This window comes from Prorops nasuta, unplaced genomic scaffold (genome assembly GCF_024137725.1).
Source record: "Prorops nasuta isolate Cenicafe-Biocafe unplaced genomic scaffold, Cenicafe_Pnas_1.2 PNAS00004, whole genome shotgun sequence".
Classification (NCBI taxonomy): domain Eukaryota; kingdom Metazoa; phylum Arthropoda; class Insecta; order Hymenoptera; family Bethylidae; genus Prorops; species Prorops nasuta.
This window is the reverse complement of record NW_027116801.1, coordinates 2,284,267-2,303,094: the sequence shown is the minus strand read 5'-3', so window position 1 is coordinate 2,303,094 and position 18,828 is coordinate 2,284,267. Positions and strand designations below refer to the sequence as shown.

The 18,828-nt window shown below is 40.4% G+C and overlaps 1 protein-coding gene across 1 annotated transcript in view; it reads left to right on the top strand.

The window, feature by feature from the left end:
- Nucleotides 1-4,890: 4,890 nt before the first annotated feature.
- Nucleotides 4,891-18,828, top strand: part of Octbeta2R (Octopamine beta2 receptor) — a 132,844-nt gene continuing 118,906 nt past the window's right edge. Inside the window, exon 1 of the mRNA XM_066725046.1 lies at nucleotides 4,891-5,703. The gene's annotated coding sequence lies outside the window, so the exon portion shown is untranslated. The remainder of the gene's footprint in view (nucleotides 5,704-18,828) is intronic.

Below are 18,828 nucleotides of genomic sequence, written 5' to 3'. Positions count from 1 at the left end.
ATTCCACTTTCGTACCATTATTTGTAATTTGAATGCTAGATATTTTGATTACACAATTTTCACGCAATAAATTGAATAAAATCTTGCTCGGAGCCAAAATCTATTTTTCATATCAGGGGCAGTATCCCTTAATAACGACGGTCGAGGTCGAAGGGTGTAATACCGTGACTACTTACCGAGAAACCTTGGCTCCGTTGCTTCGTTCTTATCTCAAGACTTGTATGAGTGTGAGATCGGTGGTGTTTATATGTGTGTGTCACAGAGGTTGGGGAAGGATGGCAAAAGAGGAGAGTCGAGAATGGGAGGGATGGACAAAATAGAGAGATGAGGTAAGAAAGACGGAGCTGTGGTGAGAGTTCATAAATATCTGCTAGCTAAGAGAAGAAAAGTGGTTGTGTTAGAATGTAGGGGTGTAAGAGAGATGGGTGGCGTTTGTGTGGAGGGAGATAGAGTGTGGGGAGGGTAGCAGAATAGAGGAAGAAGGGGCGAGGGGTAGTAGTATAGAGGCACATTGAGCAGCCGATGCTGTGTGGCCAAAGATGCAACTGCTGTACGGGCACAAGAAGTCACGTACCTCCTTTTGTTAGACCTGGCTGTAACTACCAAAAAGATCTAACCTTCAGTGTTAAGCTTGCCTGTCTAGGCATACTTCTTTTCTACCCTATTCTCTCCTGGATGCCACGGTCAACCATATGTATATATAAGCCCCCTCCAATCCTCCAAACAAGTCTATCGTTTTACTTATCACGCTCCTCCTCTCTTAATAATCTCTCAGCAGAGTCTCTCTTCCCTCCCCCCCTCCCCTCCTCTCATTTTTAGTCAAATTCATGTTAAACATAAAAACTTATCGTAAATCCAGGAAATATTTATCAAGGCCCCATATCCATCGGAAGCAGTTCAATTCTACTTTTGCAGGAAATCGTACAAAAAATTACACTGCAATCTAATGCTTGAAAATATGACTTATATTTTTTATCCTTTAATCCTTTGCTCTTTACCGATTTATCGTATTGGACCAACCGATTTTTATAAGAGCCTCTAAAAATATAATTGAATAATTTCTTCGAGTCATACGACGATCGATATAGATCTAATGCTGTACTTAACTGAAAATTTATCCGTATAATTCTTCGCCTATTAGGGACAACGATAAATCATACATAAATATAATTGTTTGCTCGTGGAGCTTGAGCTAGATGAAAATCAGAAAAAGTACGAGTAGCGTGTTGTGCACACGCAAAGTGCTCGTTAAATTAATGCGACTCATCGTGCGTGATAAGCATGCTTTTTTTCAAAGGATTACTTCAAACGAAAGCTTCTTTTTCTTACGCAATTCTCGGCAGCTAAAAATTAATTGTCAGCGTATTCACGTATAAAACACCAAGTTTTTATTCTAATATTAACGAGTAAAGCAGAGTGTATATATACACATAAAAGAATTATTCCTCACACACACACACAATATGTCTGTTTATATCGTGGCTCCGAAAAAGGGAGTCTTCAGCAATATCATTGATAATTGAAACGAGAGATTTTCTTCTGATTTTTATATGTATAAATAGACCTCGTTAGTATTTTACTTTGCATTATTCTGAATTGATAAGGAACGCTTAGGGAGAATAGGAAGAAATAACGATGTTTATTTCATAGTAAGATTGGAGCGCGTGTAGCGAATTTTTTCCCTTAAGCTGCTGCATTGGCAAAGTTTCGTTTGCATCAGGTAACGACTTTGAGATTTCTTTGTCAGGACTCTGTTTTATAATAGCGAAATAAAAAGAAAATCCTTTTATCGACTATTAATGGAACCTACTCGAAATAATAAAACGGAATGACTGCCGCATTCAGCGTTCCTTGGGCCGAGCCATTACAAAACTAATATTCCCTCATAATTAAAAAGATCCAGTACACTAATTCGCTCTTTGAAAGAACTCGACTTTCCTCTCTCATCGTTCACAGTATTATCAGTGTTCGGGATTAGAGATGTGTTGGTTCGAGCGGTTCGAACTTCGAGATTCGAGCCGCCTCGCTCTGGCATGCTATCTGTCTCCTTTCCTCACTCCCCACTTTGACACAACGCCGCCAGATGGCCGCCTTACGAAGCGTTCTCGATCATAAGATTTCGTGCCCGCACAGTATATAAGTATGTACGCCCGTCAGCTGTCACAGTCCGTACCAGGTCTCTCTTTCTCGAACTGCTGGAAACTAGGACCTTGTGTCCCCTAAATTCTTTTCGTTCACCCATCTCCGGTTTCACTTGAAATCTTAGTTTCTTCCATTCTATCCTATTTTCCTTTTTAATTTTTATCAGAATCATACAGGGTCAATTCTCTTACACTAACCATACATTTATACCTTTAACTTTCAAAACTAATATGTGTGATATTTTGTATTATGATGGCAGGACAGGCAGAGTAGTAAAATATTCAGCTATTTAACTTATTGCGCGCGCGCTAAAAAAATATTTTACTTGTAATTAAGGATAACTTTTTTAAGAAATTTTAACAATATATTATATTAACCGTTACAATATTACGTTTACAATATTGGTTTGCTATGTAAGTTAGCAAATCGTATTGCAAATTTTTTTAACAATATAATATTGCATTAATACCGTACAATAAAATTTTCAATATAAATACTATAATTTTGGTTGGTTCCTATACAACAATAATTTATTGTCTATAGAGCAATTTTATTGTTGATATTTTTCTCAGTGGTCGTTTTGTATAAACCAACAATCTATTAATCCCTTTAAGTTGTCAATGATATAAAACCATTGGTCATTAGCATTGTTAATTATATGGTCGGTACGACTCGGTACAGTCGGGATGTGTAGGAATTGCACAGCAAAAGTTGCAGCTAATATGACTGGAAAGCACTATCAATACTCTTTGCTAGGTGGAAAGATCGCGGCTTACGAATTGAGCAAGATAATAGGCTGCATGCAAAACCTTTAGTGTAATGTACAGAGCTCTTAAAAAAGAGTTATTTATATCGAAGCTTAAGACTTATGAAAAAATTTTTGTTTATCTAGAGGTCATGCTAGATTTATATAATGCGAAAGATCCAGATACAAACAGTCCGAAGCCAGTTATCAATGAGTCCGTACCGTAATATAATTCAAAGAAATGTTAGAAGACTAAACTCGGCTATTGTGGGTACTAGATGCTATTGGTATACTTATTTGGGACTCAAACATTAGAGAGAATGCGTTTACTTAAAATAAATGGTGAAGTAGTCGAGACACCACAATTTATGTTAATGAGAATTGCCGTTGCTATACATGGTGAATATATTGATAAAGTAATCGAAATATATAGTTTAAGGTCAGAAGAGATTTTACACACACTATACCAACACTTTCTTCCGTCTGCCTACATTGACAGACCTCAAATGTCGAGGTATTTAATTTTTCATAAAATTTTCAATATTTCATTGCTTAATTTAACTAAAATAAATAAAACAAAATATTTTATTTCTTATGTTTTAACTATGACTTAAGACAATATTCGTGGTCTACTTGATATGGCAGAGTATATGATCTTATCAGCTAATCTAATGTTAAGATTGGATTAAATTTTCATAAAATTCGTTCCAAAGAAATTTCAAGTGATGGGAGTCGTGGAGATGAATTCGGCAGAATAAGACCCGCAGTTGAAATTTTCCATAAAATTATCTGGTTTTCAAAGCAGGGCAAAATAAAATGCTTGTTGAGTATACCAGTATATTTAGAGGTTTGGCATAATGATATTTATGAATTCTTACTTTTGGATTGCAAAACTCCAAAAGAAAATTGCAGTACTCGCTTATATTATGCGGTATGGATTCCTGATCTCTTTATGCAAAGAGTCATAGAAAATGGTGATAGGACTTTGAATTTCATAAAGAAATATAAAAATCCAAACCAGGATTTCTAACGGATTCGCGGAATGGTTTGGCTTGGCTCGCGCCTAGATCACTTGGGGTAGACTGAAGTAAGCAAAGATAGACGCTGGGCTTGGTTCGAGCAGCAGCTGAACTGGTGCTGCTGGGCACTTTTAAGTGTTACGCGGGCAGTAACTTAGGAGCGAGACTGCTCCGCTCGTTGGCCATCTGGCGGCGACGAGCTGAAGTTGAGAAAGGAAAGGAGACGGAGTCCCCGACCGCTCCCCTGGGTCGCGCGAGCCATTACAAAACTAATATACCCCTATAATTAAAAAGATCCAGTAAACTAACTTGCTCTTTAAAAAAACTCGACTTTCCTCTCGCATCGTTCGCAGTATTATCAGACTAATACAATACACGACCAACATTCAAATGTTTTCGTCTCGACGACACTCGACCCCGTTTCCTACGACAGGACACACTAAAACTCAGCATTTGTCATAATTCATGTCAAAAGCGGCTCGTTTTATTTAAAATACGAACAAATAATCTATATATATATATACTAACAAAAATAACACTTAGTTGATGAAAACGTTTCACGAGGATAATTCGTACATAAGAGAATACCAGATGAGTATTTGCAGCTTCAGAATCATCTTCTTCATAGGGTCATTTAATTAATGTTTTCTATGTAAGAAGAGTCCAGTGAAGAGGTATATAGCGGCGGAATGTTAAGAGAATGATATAGGCGGGAGGAAGGAAGGAAGGAAGGAAGAAATGAAAGAAGAAACGTAGAGCGGGGAGGAGTGGGGTGGTGGTTCGTAGGGGGGGGGGGGGAAGGGACGAAAGTGTGTGAGATTGCGTGCGCGCGCGTGTATCGAAGGTGGAGAACGAGAGAGCAGTGGTCCGGGGGTTGGTAGGGTGGTCTCGATGGGTCGAAGAGGGGAGTGGGGGTGAGAGTCGGAGTACCGGGGGTTGGAAACCGTGGCAAGCCGTAGTATCTCCGCGGACAGCAGGGAAGCCGGTACGCCAGTTAACGGACGACGAATTTGGTCGATCGTCCCGCGCATTTCGCATTTACCACCCTCGATGAAAAACTACGCCACTCCCGAGAGCCTCCTACGATATCCAAACGGGACAATACATCCCCTATCACCACTCCCCTCATCAAATTCCTACACGCGAAACTCGTGTGTTACCGTGAACCATTTTTGAATCTGGAATCCAGCCTCGTATGACTTCCGGCGATTCAGCCAGACTCCGTGTACAGTCCAGTCCATTCAACGACGGCAATATCTCGCTTCCACCCCCCACCAACCCTCTTACACCTTTGAATAGTAGCCGCGAGTCCTCGTGCACGTTTCGTTCGCTCGAACCAGTTCCGAGTGTTTCTTCAACGGAATCCTCCCTCCACCCCCTCCCTCGCATCTATACATAGTTTATACAGACCCACACACACACACACACACGCGTTGGCACTTGTAAGAGTTGAAATTGACTTTTGCGACAGAGAAGCTGTTGGGATTAAAAGGAACGTGTACTCGATCGTTCCAGCGTTTGCCATGGGATGATGGCGGACAGATCGGAATCTCTTTGACTATATAGTCTGGATAGGTTGGCAGTCACAATCTAATTAATACGAGCGCAAATCAGCCAATTACAGCATTGGCCAAGTGTTGCTCCAAGTGAGTGGTAGACGCGGTTGGAGTGATCGAGTGGAACGTCTCTTCATCATCGATGCTATGAGTGTAATGGCACGTGTATCCAGAGACAAATTCCATCCCGAACCGTTTCTCACCATTGGCAGCCTCCGACTCGACGAGAACCAACGAACTCGTAAGTTCATCCTGCATTTTTTCCCCTTATGCGCGCGAGGTATTAATATTTCCTCTCTCTCTCTCTCTCTTTTCAATTCGCGAGTGCGAGAGAAACGAGACTCGACAGTTTGGTCGTTTCTAACAAGCTGACACGCGTTTTAGTCGATATCCAAATTTCTCTCCGTCCGAACATGAAATGCCATTTCCACTGAAATCACGATCTACGCTCGTATCTCGATCCGAACGACAGACAACTATTCGACTGCGCGTCAAACGCATTTCTGCCAATCGAGACGAGTTCTCCCAAGCTTCCCCCCTCCCCCGTTTCACCTTTCCACCATTCTTATGACAAATCCATGGAAGCACCGCTCCCTATAACAGTCGCAAGCACATAAATTACCGATTTCAGCGAAAAATAGTGCAGGACAATGGAGGTTAGAGAAGTGGCCGTACAGCGGTCCAGCGATTTTGTAGTTCGGAACTCGATTTCCTTCCGCGTCCGAATGATTGCTTTCCAATAATCCCTAGACCCAATAGTAATTCAATCACAAAGTTCCGATTAAGACCGATCGTAAAATCCTGCACAATGAGAGATTTACTGGCGAGCCGTCTTACGAGGATATTTCGATAAATGATCGATATTGCTCGGGTCGAATATAATATAGAATTACGGGATAATAATTGGCATCTGGCAGTAGTTTAAAGTTAAATTGGCCAGCCGAGGGAGGAAAATTGTCGAAAGATGTTAAAGCTCGTCGCGGCGCTAATTAGAAGCGTGCGTAAGAAGGAGCCTGACGAAGAAAGAAGCTCGCGAGTGAGGGATGCGGCAGAGCGAGAGGTTGTTGCGCCAGTATACTGATCACGAGAGATCTTGAAGGTTTTCATTGTCGCTGGAGTTGAAATTGCCGTGGAGCGCGCGGGGTGGAATTCGTGCGTGCATAAACGGAAGCGCACGTGCAACCCGGCTTTGATTAAAAGGGATGTGTTTTAGCAGGTACATCCATTGGACCCGCTATTCTATTTAACTAATATCCCATTTAATGCCAGATTACCTGACTAGGCTGGCGAAGGTACAGGCACTGTCAAAAGCCAACACGCCAAATGCCATTAGTGCGCGCGAATTGCATTACAAGCACACGTCAAAGTCCCTGCTTTCTCCCGTCTTTGTCACGGGGTGCTCTTAATGATGATTTTCGTGGCCCAAATTCAGCAGTTTCCGTTACGCCTGGCGACGCGCGCGCAGATACGTGACCTCCATCCGACGTTCCGCTCGAACAAAAAATCTCTATGATTTTCTGCTCTTTTTTCTCGCCAGACGCTAATAGAAAATATACCGCGAGTCCTTTATACCTCGTATGTACGCGCGTCTCGGCTGCTTTGGATCTTCGTCCCTTATGGACTCTGTAATAAGTCCCCCCCCCCCCTCACTCCCCCTCCTACCACTCTCCCTCGATAGCACTCGAACCGTCGCTAACGAACCTAATTAAAAATCTCGATTTTGATGCAACTTTCCCCTCCCCTCCCCTCCTCCCTCTTTTGCTCTCATCTCTCATCCGTCCATTTATGAATAAATACACCAAATTACAGCCACCCTGTCCAATAGGAACGAGTTTAAAGAGCCAACGGAAACGGTGAGCTGAATCAATAATTACACAAAGTTTTTGGTCCCTCCGTCACGTAGCTCTTGTAATTAAAGCTGTGGAAGAAAGTTATAGCATCAATGAAACTGGCATCGTTTCGTTTCGTTTCGTGAGATCTCTCGTGTCTGAGCTTTTTTTATCTTTTTTCTCTACTCCACTTTTAATCGATTCCCTAAATATGCATAATTAACGTCCGTATGATTTACTATGATAGGGTGAGTTCCTACGGTTCCAGGCGCTTCAGGCTTTTTTTTCGGATAAATAAAAAAGTGTCATATTCTCGTGATCCTAATCAGCGTTATTAGTGGATTAACAATACTATTTTATCTGTAATGAAAGTAAAATTTGAAAGTAATCTAAATCAAGGTGATAATTTAGTTAAAATTTGTGCGTTAATTTTTAGTTAATGATTTGGAGAAATTCGAGAGTGGCACCTAGTACCGGATAGAGTGGAGGAAGGCCGTTAAGGGTGGCTATTTAAGGGTTGTTTTTTTAATGAAGTAACTGAAATGGTTCCGGTAGGTAAATTAGTCATTCAGACGTCACTGCAACTAATTTTGATGCCATGGAACAATACATATATTATTTATATTACATTTAACCACGATAATAATAATTAATTAAACTAACAGGTATCAGTTACATGTTTAATTATCTGCGCAATCAGGAATGACTGAACAAACTTTGCGAACCTATTCTTGGCAACTGCATCATTGAATACAATCTTCATTTGTGCTTTTCATGTAAACACCACAAGTACAGTCTCATCGCCATCTATATATATATATATATATATATATATATATATATATATATATATATAATAGAATTTGTATAGTTCTCTCCATCTTTTTTAATTGATTCAGATTAATTGAGTAATATCATGTCCGATACTGCATATGGTTATACTACTTGGAAAAGTGATATTAATTTGTGGAAGAGCACACCGAAAATATAACGAGAGGTCGTAGGTACCATTTGACTCCATCATTTGAATTTTGCAGCATTTTCAAACTCACCCTCGTGTATCTCCTCGTCCGACTCTCCTTAATTATTTTTCATCGTTTTATTAGTCATCAGAGTTGGTATAATTAATTTTCTTGTCTCCCCTTTACAGCTCGCCGCGTTTTCAGGAGTTTGCGATGCCTCGAAGCAAGAATTTAAAAGATGAAGTGGAGCGTGCATCGATTGCCCTTGTATGGAAGAAAGTGGAACAGATACGCGATTGGCGCGACGTCCACTGTAATCGACGTTTGTCATAACATCTGACAACGTTCCTGTTGCTCCTATACGAGCTTAATCAACCTCCTTCGCTCTTCCGACTCATCCGACATGGGAAAATTATCGGAGAACAAATATAAACATCCGACCCATAAAAATTACCAACCTCTAATCCCACCGGGCGAAAACGCGCACGTTTCATTTTCCACAAACCAGCTCAGGGCCTCGAATATTTACCGTTTATGTCGCTTGATTTACAACCCGCGATTTATCGAAATAATTTCCACTGCCAGCCGTACGCGAACCAACAAACCACACTCTACCACCATTTTTCGTAATTCTTCCAAAGCAAACCGCAATTTTAAGAATTTTCCTCGCGCTCTGTTTCCATATATTTACTTTTTGTCTTTTCAACGAACCAACCAACCAAATATACAGTGAACGCGGAATAATTGCCGAGGAAACTCTGCAACTGATAAGTTAATTTTCCAATATACTCTACATATATATATATATATATATATATAGAAAATATCTTGACAAACTTTCTCCGCGCAAAGCAGTTGGTAAATGGCGCTCAAACGATATTGAAAATTAAATAGACGTGTAATACTTATTAATTTAACTTTACCAACCAGTATATATACTGCAATAAATTTCTATTAGCCACGATGGAAGCGTCAAGCTATATTTACTGGAATATCGAAATTGTTCGAGTGAAGCTGATTTCGAAGGGAGAAAAATGTGTGAAAAGTAAATGGAATAGATTGTTAACGAGTTTGTGCGTGAGTGTGTGCGAAATGGAGTTTTGTTTGTCAGCATTGGACGCGAAGGAAGATGGAGGATGAGAGTCGCAACGGACGAATATAGAAATGAAAGGGAGCTAATGTTGGGAGAGCGTCGTTGTAAATAACGGACTTTTTCCATAATAGCGAGCAATCGTGTGTTGCCGGAAATAAAATGGCGGAGGGATAAAAAAAAGAGGAGCGTTAATCGTTGTTACTTAATCGGCTACGTCTAGGACGACAGTGCTACGGCCAATTAGCGCGGCTCGCATTTATTCCCAACGCAATTCACTGGAGAGAGAGAGAGAGAGAGAGAGTTGGGGCTGTGACCAGCTGTACGCTTCGTTCTGTAGAAGGTAAAGCGAAGCGTAGGATTACCGGTACAAATTGAAGCTACGTCGTCATCAACTTAACTGCGTAATCACGTTATACGGATACACACATTTATATACGCTGTGTACAGCTGCATCCCCCTCCACTTTTTTCCACCTCTCATACCCCGTCTATCTCCAATTCGCAATTAACTTCATCTTTTTGTTCAACGTCAAATTTTTGCTTTACGACGATGAAACGAACCAATCGAGAGATCGATATACAGAAATTCCACTGAATTATTCCGTCGTCGCTTTGACGATAAGGTGGAAAGTGCGATCAGCGTGAATCGGACAATTCAGTCAGGAAAATCCCTTGATCTGGCATCATACGGAGGATCGTTATCGGTATTCGATCGACGATCCTGAAGATCCAGTGTGCAACTCTATTTCCTATAATAAGTGGATATATATATATATATAGTGCGTCCTATTTTTCCTCCCTCTCTCTCCAATTTGCAATTAACCCTGTCCTAGTAGTTCAATGTCAAATTTTTACTTTATAAAGATGAAAAGCGCCAATTGAAAGATTCGTACAGAAATTCTACTGAATTATTCCGTCGACGTCACTTTGACGTATATATATATATATATACGGTAAGGTGGAAAGTGCGACCAGCGTGTATCAGCCAATTCATTCCGGGGAATCCCTTGATCCGGCAACATCCGCTGGATCATTATCGTATTATCGGTATCCGATTGACGATCCTGCTAATATAGTATGTGTGTGATACCCTCGCCCGTAACGCGAATAATAATCACTGCTGTATTCCAACGATTATACGCGATCGCGTCTCATTAAGCACGCGCCAGGCAGCGTTGCAACGCGAACGTTTGTCAAAATTTCCTTCTCGATCGTTACACACAAATTTCTGCGACCTTCCTGCCCTCCGTAATTTTACAAAACTCAAAAGTCCCGAAGCTATCTCGATCAGCCTGACGGAGAATTTATAAAATCTGTAAAGCTTGCATTTGAATTTCTTAGCTGGAAATTTTTATCTGCTGGACAGGAAATTCTTGCCATTTCGTGAGTCCTATTCGTGATTCCCGGTTGGGGAACATTTTCATTGTAGCTCGACATGCAGGAGTATACTATAACTTTATGCAGGTTGGAAATTGGGGCCGGTCGCTTTACACGTATCGAAATCCAATATACAAAACCGTTCGATATAATGCTGTGTTACCGCATTTTCTCATATGAAAGCTGCACAAATATATGTCGACGTTGAAATTAAAATATTGACAAATACCGGAAGTTCCGTCGGCCAATCTTTCGTAAAAATTGTCAGTTTTAACGCGGCGCTGCGCCTACGGTTGCCAGAGACTGTCTGATTAATCGTGAATTATTCTACTTGGACAATGAAGGACGACTTGCAATTTGTAATTTTGTTTGAGGAATTTGCTGTATTTACCTTGTTTCGGAACAGGACGGATGAGAATTCGAGGTATTTTTGCAGGGATGACATATGTTGTCATGTATATTCAGCATGTGTATATAGGGATAAATGCATGAAACCTTAAAGATATATTACATTAATAGAAAGAAAGTTAAAAATTCTCTTTCGTTTGTTTGCTACTTGAATTTTTCAAGAGCCAAGAGTCTCGATATTAATTTCACTGTTTTATCATTATTATTATATATTTATAGTAAAAACGTTCTTGCAACAAAGTTTCCAAATTATCAACATTGTCTGCTGAACATTTCTATCTGGTCTATGAAGGTTAATTATTATACACTCTATAGATAAAACAATGGTAATTTCGAGCAACTGTTCTTGATGTTTTATTTAAAAAAAAAAAATTAAAACAACAAAAGCAAACTTTTTATGTATGCAATACGTTACAAGAGTTTGATGCATTTTTTCTAACTCACCCTGTACACATAATATACAAAATGATAAGTTAATTCCTCCTCACGTGACAAAAATATATAAGCTTACCAAGGAAAGACGTTTTATAAAAATGATTCTATTTTCTAATAAATTATTATTAAGATTAATCAATTCAACAAAGAGGAAGGAATGAAATCAAATTTGCATCAAATCTCTAATTAGCATAAAAGTTTCCAACAAAACTCTTTCTTCCTATTACACCCTCGACAGTACTCGAGAAGTTTGGCCTACTATATATCACTGTACTCTTCATACACGTATCAAGGCAAACACATCCCTGCTTTAAACTGAAAGATAAACCATGATTCCTTTAAGATATAGCGAGTCAAACATGTCGTAACAGAAAAGACTGTTTGTTTAAGCTCTGTTTGTTCCACAGCACGTCGATCTTGTGTGGGATAACAGTACAGCTACCCTTGCATAACCAAATCATGACTTTAATTGTTTACCTAGTATGCATGCTCACCAATTTAATTGCCTAAAAACTTTCTTATCGTGATGAATAAAGCTTGATGATGAAAGTTTAATGGAGATATTAAAATGATAATGATTGTGTGATAAAGTTTTAACAAGTTAATACAAATACTACCGTAAAACGAAGGAAGGTTGGGGTAGCAAAAGCTGACGAGTATTCAGAAGAGTATTCCTTCGCAGCAAACTCATGGACTCGAGTGGAATTTTCGCAAATGGAAGAAACAGCAAGAAATTTAGATAACAATTTTCAAAGAAAAATTCACCGATACTTCAACACCACTGTTATTGGTAATTCGCATCGATCAAGTGAAAAGTTTTGAAAATACACAAAACACAGAAAATAAAGTATCGAAACACATTTATCTTTATTCCAAACCTGTCATTTCGTGTTTGTTTGTCGTGCAACATATTAGTTTCCCAAATTTAAATAATAGCCTATAACTTACACAAAATACACGAACACGTATCGTATTTTGCATATGCGAGTGTGTATCGTCCATCGAATAGAATTTCTGATAAATTGGAAATGTTCGGTAAGACATTTGTATATATATATATATACGATGACATTTGGGGGATGGAAAATTTGGTTTCGAGGGGTAGATGAGTGGTAAGAAGAGTGTAATAAGACACGTAGCAGAATTTGACACGTAGTTCGGTGTAAATGGATTGGCTGGCAGGGGAGGACGACGATCCAGGAATCGAAATGGGTTGTCAAGTTACACATACACACGTGTTATACATGCAGAGGCGTAGCGGGGAGCTACACGACTGGTTGCTGCTGTTCGCCAGAAAATTTTCTGCCATGATTAAACGAACCTTATTTGGCCACGATCGATGACACTGTGCATGATATGGTCGAGGAGCATCAGCTGCGCGCTGCCTCCTCCACAACTCATATAGCAAATTGCGCTTGTTAAATATCGATCGTTACTTGATTCCGCGATGCTCTCTCCTCCACCTTTAAGCGTCCTGTGGGATCCGGACACACGGGAACACCTCCTGCATTTAACGCGCAATTCTCTTCGTCTCGTTACGACGCTTGCATTCTGGATCACGTGATACTCGACGAATTCAAAAATTCTATAACGAACGTTGCTTTAACTGCGTGCAAAGTGTATGCGAGCTTGCTGTGTGTTTGTATTGTGAAATTACGTTTGTTTGAAGCGAAAGTATGCAATTATGCATATATCAGTACTGTGTATAGTATTTTTGCCAGTTTTTAAGTTTATTTTCCACATATATATGTACGTGCACACATTCACGTTTCACTGTCGTTGTACCAGTGCGCGCACCGTGTCCATACCATTTCTAAACAATACCTGATCAATGTAACAATCGCTGGTCAATTTTGCCGAAGCAAAAAGTCAATCACAGTTATAACTGGGATCCCTCTGATCAATCGATCAATCACCCAAAATGCAATCACAATTTTTTCGCGTCTTTCAATCGTTATTCCGATTCTTCCCTCTCCACGAATATTCATTTTTTTTAAGGTATAACTTTATCAATGCACGGATTTGTGGATCGTGTAATGTGATTAAACGAATCCACGCACTGATTTGGAGAGAAATTAATTTTTAACGAAGCTCGTTGCACGAAACCGAATGATTACTCCGTTAATTGCGAAGGCATTGAAAATATTTTTCATCCTGACGATAGGCTCATTGTTCCACGTACATTCGTATCGTAGTTGGCTATTTACCTCGCGAGGAACCGTCAATCGAGAATTTCATCGATTTTCCCTTCTTCGATCCCACATCCCCCCTTCTTTCACTCGTACTTACCATTTTCATTTTTAAAATGAGATAATTCAACAAATTGTTCTTTTATTACCCTCGCAGAAATAAAGTTTATTTTGTATTGGTCAGCAGTAGGAGAGCAGTGTTAGTGGGGTAGATAGAGTGAAGGGGGGGGGGGGGGAGAAGTGGGTGGGAATTACGAAGCTAAAACTTTCTAAATCAAATCTCGTAGTTTTGCGAAAAGTAGGTGGGCGTGCGAAGAGTCCCCCGACGAGAATGAATACGTGGAAATGGCATTAAACTGGAAGCCGTCGCGCGTCCTGGGTTCAGGGATAATGGAAGTAAAAAGGGATCAACGATATATCTGTAGCTCGTATAATCTGATGGTATACCAAAAGTCGCTGATCCTAACGCGGAGGTTTGTCTGGGTTTGCTATCTCTCTTAAAATCTAGGTTATGAGTACTGGGGCAGGCCGCAGGGGAAAATCGAACGGTGAATGTTGTATAAGAGACACGGTGCGAATAAGAGGGCGGAGGAGAAGGAGGTGGAGAGGGGGGGGGGGGGGGGGCAAGATCCTATGCGCCCACTTATTTTCAAAGATCCGCTCCAGATATGCCTATAAATCACATCGAGATCAATTTGAGATGCGCGATACGTTACTCGGGATATTTTTCTTCTCCTTCTCGGTCGGCGAGGGAAAAATCTGAAAATGGAATTATTTTACCTCGTATTTCGATATTGCCAGCAGAGTGGGAAGAAATGGCGGTGTATAGAAAAATGTCGTTTTGCAAGAGATATGACGAGCTCTCGCAATTGCCTCTGATTAGTTTAGCTACAGCTTCTCCGCTAATTTACTTATTCCGGATTCGTCGTGCGTAGTTTGTTTTTAAGACTGGCAGGTTGATTGCATCAATCGTTAGAGAGCGGTTCGTGTTCGGATCAGGGACAAGTGGCGGAGCTTCCGCACACTCGAATGCTCGTCTGGGACGAGGGAGAATTGAAAAATTTTCTGCGATGAATCAGCAGCGACGAGAAAGTGCTGGAAAAAATTTGCATAGTCGAGCGCTGGAATAATGGACCAAATTTTGTTGGACGAAGTATATGCATATGTATAATTTACTATATAAAAGTGTATAAATTGAAGGGGGTAGAAAGAGGGGGGGGGGGGGGAGAAAATTTTTGTGCCCGAGAGAAAGAGAAAACGACATATACTATTGCATATATATAAAAAATCATTTTCAAGGCTGCACAACGGTTTAATAAATTACAACCGCGTTTCGTCGTGATTAGCAGATAATGGAAGCAATAACAATGACGTATAATGGAGTATTTAATGGAAAATCTGAACGTTGGAAGAAGAGGGAGTATATATTATTCCCACGGGAATATACTCACTCGTGATGTTAGTAAACCACCTTCATGCCTATCCGGCGACTACTTTCTTATATACCCGCCTCTTCAATCGTCTCCACCCCCTCCCCCCCTCCCACACTAATACTCTCCTCCCTCAACGTCGAATCGCTCCCCTCGCCTCTTATCGGTGATCGTATCGAATTTATTAAGTTGCTCAAATAGACAATAAGTTGGCACGTAAAAAGAAACCTATATAGTATATCACATACTATATATATATGTACTTCGTACCGCTGAACTTTGAGCGAATTTAATTGCTTTTATAAGAGCTTCGAGAATTCCAAGAGAAACGGACAAATATCTCGTCTTATTGACATTTGACCAACCGAACAATTTTCCCGAGAAGGAAAAAAGCACCAGCAATATATTCTTACAGTGGAATGTATTGCGAGCGGTCGTTCCTTTATTCCCGCGCGCACAGGAGCGCTCCTCCGGCCTAATTCTAACTAAGAGAGAGAAAATAAAGGGGGGGGGGGGGGAGGGGTGCGCGATATACTCGGAATAATCGAGGCGGTTCATCGGGATTTTCAGAAACGCTGCAGTTTCCGGCCAGTCGCGGAGAATGGCCGGCTTTTCGGGGGAATTTCAGCAATTTTAAATCTCTCTGCTATTGACGGGGCCAGACTATTGGCTTTTTAGCGATTTAATTAATTAACCCTCGAATTGGACGAAAAGAGCGAAATCCTGCAGCCGCGCGCTTGTGTGCACCGGTCGAGTGTACGTGTGCGCGTGCTATAATTGGACAGGAGCGTTTGCCTGCTACGCCGGGAATGGAGATCCGAAGAATTGGGGGGGCTTTCGAAACGCTGACGAATTTTGCGCGAACCGCACGTACACGCGCGAGCGAGCGAGCGAGCCAAACGACACTGGCGCGATCCAATATCAACCTCGGTCAATACCGCCCCAACCCCATTCAAATTTACCCATGAGTCCGCAAGGCACTCCCTTTCCTATTCTCCGATTCTGTCAGAGCCAATTACTTTATGGATTCGCTGACCCGTGTACCTTGGATAATGCTGCTAAACTGCTGATGCCTCATCGGACTTTGCCGATCGCGGCTACTGTCGATGAGACTATATATATATATATATGTTTTTTTGTATGAATTATTGCGACGGAAAAACTGTATTAACGATTTTTGTCTTTGTGGTCCTTCACCCCCCCCCCCCCCTCCCTTTCTCGCATTTAACCCAATTAAAACAAACTTTCGGCCAGCCCGGTTAATGGACGAAAAGAGAAGAAAATGAAATCGGTAAACTTTGGCAAATGGGAACCATCAAGCGGATCCTAGCAAGACCCAAACGATCCTCCTCCTTTCGCTATTGACTCCCGGAGCACGAAGAAGAGGCAGTTTGCGAAGGACCGTCGATATGTTTAACGTATTCCTTCGCTATGTATATATATGTATATATATATGCCGAGCTTTCTCCGATTGATAAGGATTCATTACTCTGGACAGCCATGCGCAATTTGACGAAATATTTCTCCTTGGAGATAAATTGTGGAAAAAAATTCGATTCGGGTTAAAAGCTGCACGTAAATTGCTGAAGGATTTTAGTGTTTTTAGGGTAAATTTGAAGATTCTTACGGGAGATTACTCGAATATCTATAGGTAAACGTTTTATGTATGTGTGTGATCAAGGTAAAGAGTTTTTTAGATCACATTTTCGAGGGGAAAATATTTAAGAGGTTTGAATGAGTCGAAGACTAATTATTTGGAAGGAAGGAGTGGTTTGTCGAATGGTTTTATTATCAACTTCCGGTATATAGTTTGAAATACCTTACATATATTTATAACGATGTATATGTTACATGACATTTTTGTTCCTCTTTAAAATTTTGAACTATAGTTTTGTTATTCATCTTCGAAGGGCTCCTAAGTGATCAGCGCGATTATGTACGTCACATAAACAACTGGACGTGTTAACCGTGCATGAATTTCCTCAGTGACACGTGGATAATTAATTACCGTGACGCTTATTACTCTTATTACGAATCACGTGTTTCGCCAAATTGCCATATTGAGCGGTTCACCGGGCAGTAATTCTGCATCAACTCCCTCGACATGACGAGGAGCTATAGTAAATATGAACTGTCCGTGTTCGTCGTGAGGTTTTATGGCTGATAATAAATTTTAATATATTAGTGTTACATCGACAATTCAATTTTTTTTGTAATATTGCATCGTCTCTTAATTTCTATATAAACGTATTAATAATTAGTCTTTTGAAACTTCATACTGCTCTAATTATTTACGATAAAACACACGATGTTTGTTCTTCTGGAATAAAATTATTCCGATCGTGTGGTAAGGGTCAAGGCGAGGTGATTAAAGGTTCAATTAGCTCGGCTTCGAGTTCATTGCACGTGTAAAAAATGCTTGGACATTAAAGTTTACGGTGAATTTACAGTCTTACTTATCTCGGTGAAAGTGAGAATTTTAAGGGCGTGAATAAATCATAGCTGGAACTACAAATGCTTCCGACGCTTTGCCTCGACAAGTACCACAAAGCTGCGATTAAACATTGATTTAGTAAACGTGGTTGGATTAGGATGTGGTCGTCAAGCCAAGGTTCATTGTAGCAGAGGTAGGGTCGTGTGTAAGTTCAACCATTTGTGTATTATGTGCATAGTATAAACAGATGTGCGTAAATCATGCATATAAACAGATTTTAGGCGCTGCATCAGCGTCTTTGAATCGCATTAGCCAGTGTCAACCTGTATGAAAATTAAATATCTTTGCATTTGCATACCACGCATAGTAAACGCGTGGCTTTTGATTAAATCAGTTCTACTCGCAACTGCTTTACCTTTTACTTTCGTTACCTTCACTTGGAAACTTTACCAATCGCGTGCAGCTTCAAAAAATCGTGAAAAACGTTTCAATTTTGAAAGATGTAACGAGCGTGACACAAGCTGTTATCCAGGTTTGACCTGGTTTCCTGCAGATATCTCACACCGAGACAACCGCATCAATGGTGCGAATTAATAACAAGGTGTGGTCGTGCGAATAAAAGTTGCCACGATAGTACATACATAGCTTAACAAGTATATCTCGCTATGATTCATAACTGGCTTTATGGAGACCCTAAAGTGGCCTAACTTTTCTCCAGGGAGATTAATAATGGCCTCTGTCGAAGCAACAGTTTATATTTTGCACGTTGCTAAAGCTATAGAGTCGCTGAGGGACTGGGGCTAATATCGAGGGATGTATCAAAACAATACACCTCCCCTTGCCCCTCTCGATACAATCTATTGATTTTCCTCCTTTATTCCTTACACTGGTCTTTATATCCGATTTTAATCCTAACCACCTATACCGAATAGTTGTATCTTTCATTGTCATTTGATTAATCTCGAGTGTCACTATATATGTTTAATATTGGTCCATAATCAGAGTCAGCAACATGATTCCTTCTGCCGCACACTATGGCAGAAATATCATGGTATGCAATGGATTTGGCGTAATGTGAACTCAATTCAAGATACACGAAGATGTAAGCGGATTAATCGAAGTATATGAAAAAGCATGTGTCGTTTATCCAGTCCATATAGTTCGATAAGTCGTCTTGAGCTTACGTTTCTCGTGCCTTGAATTACACTAG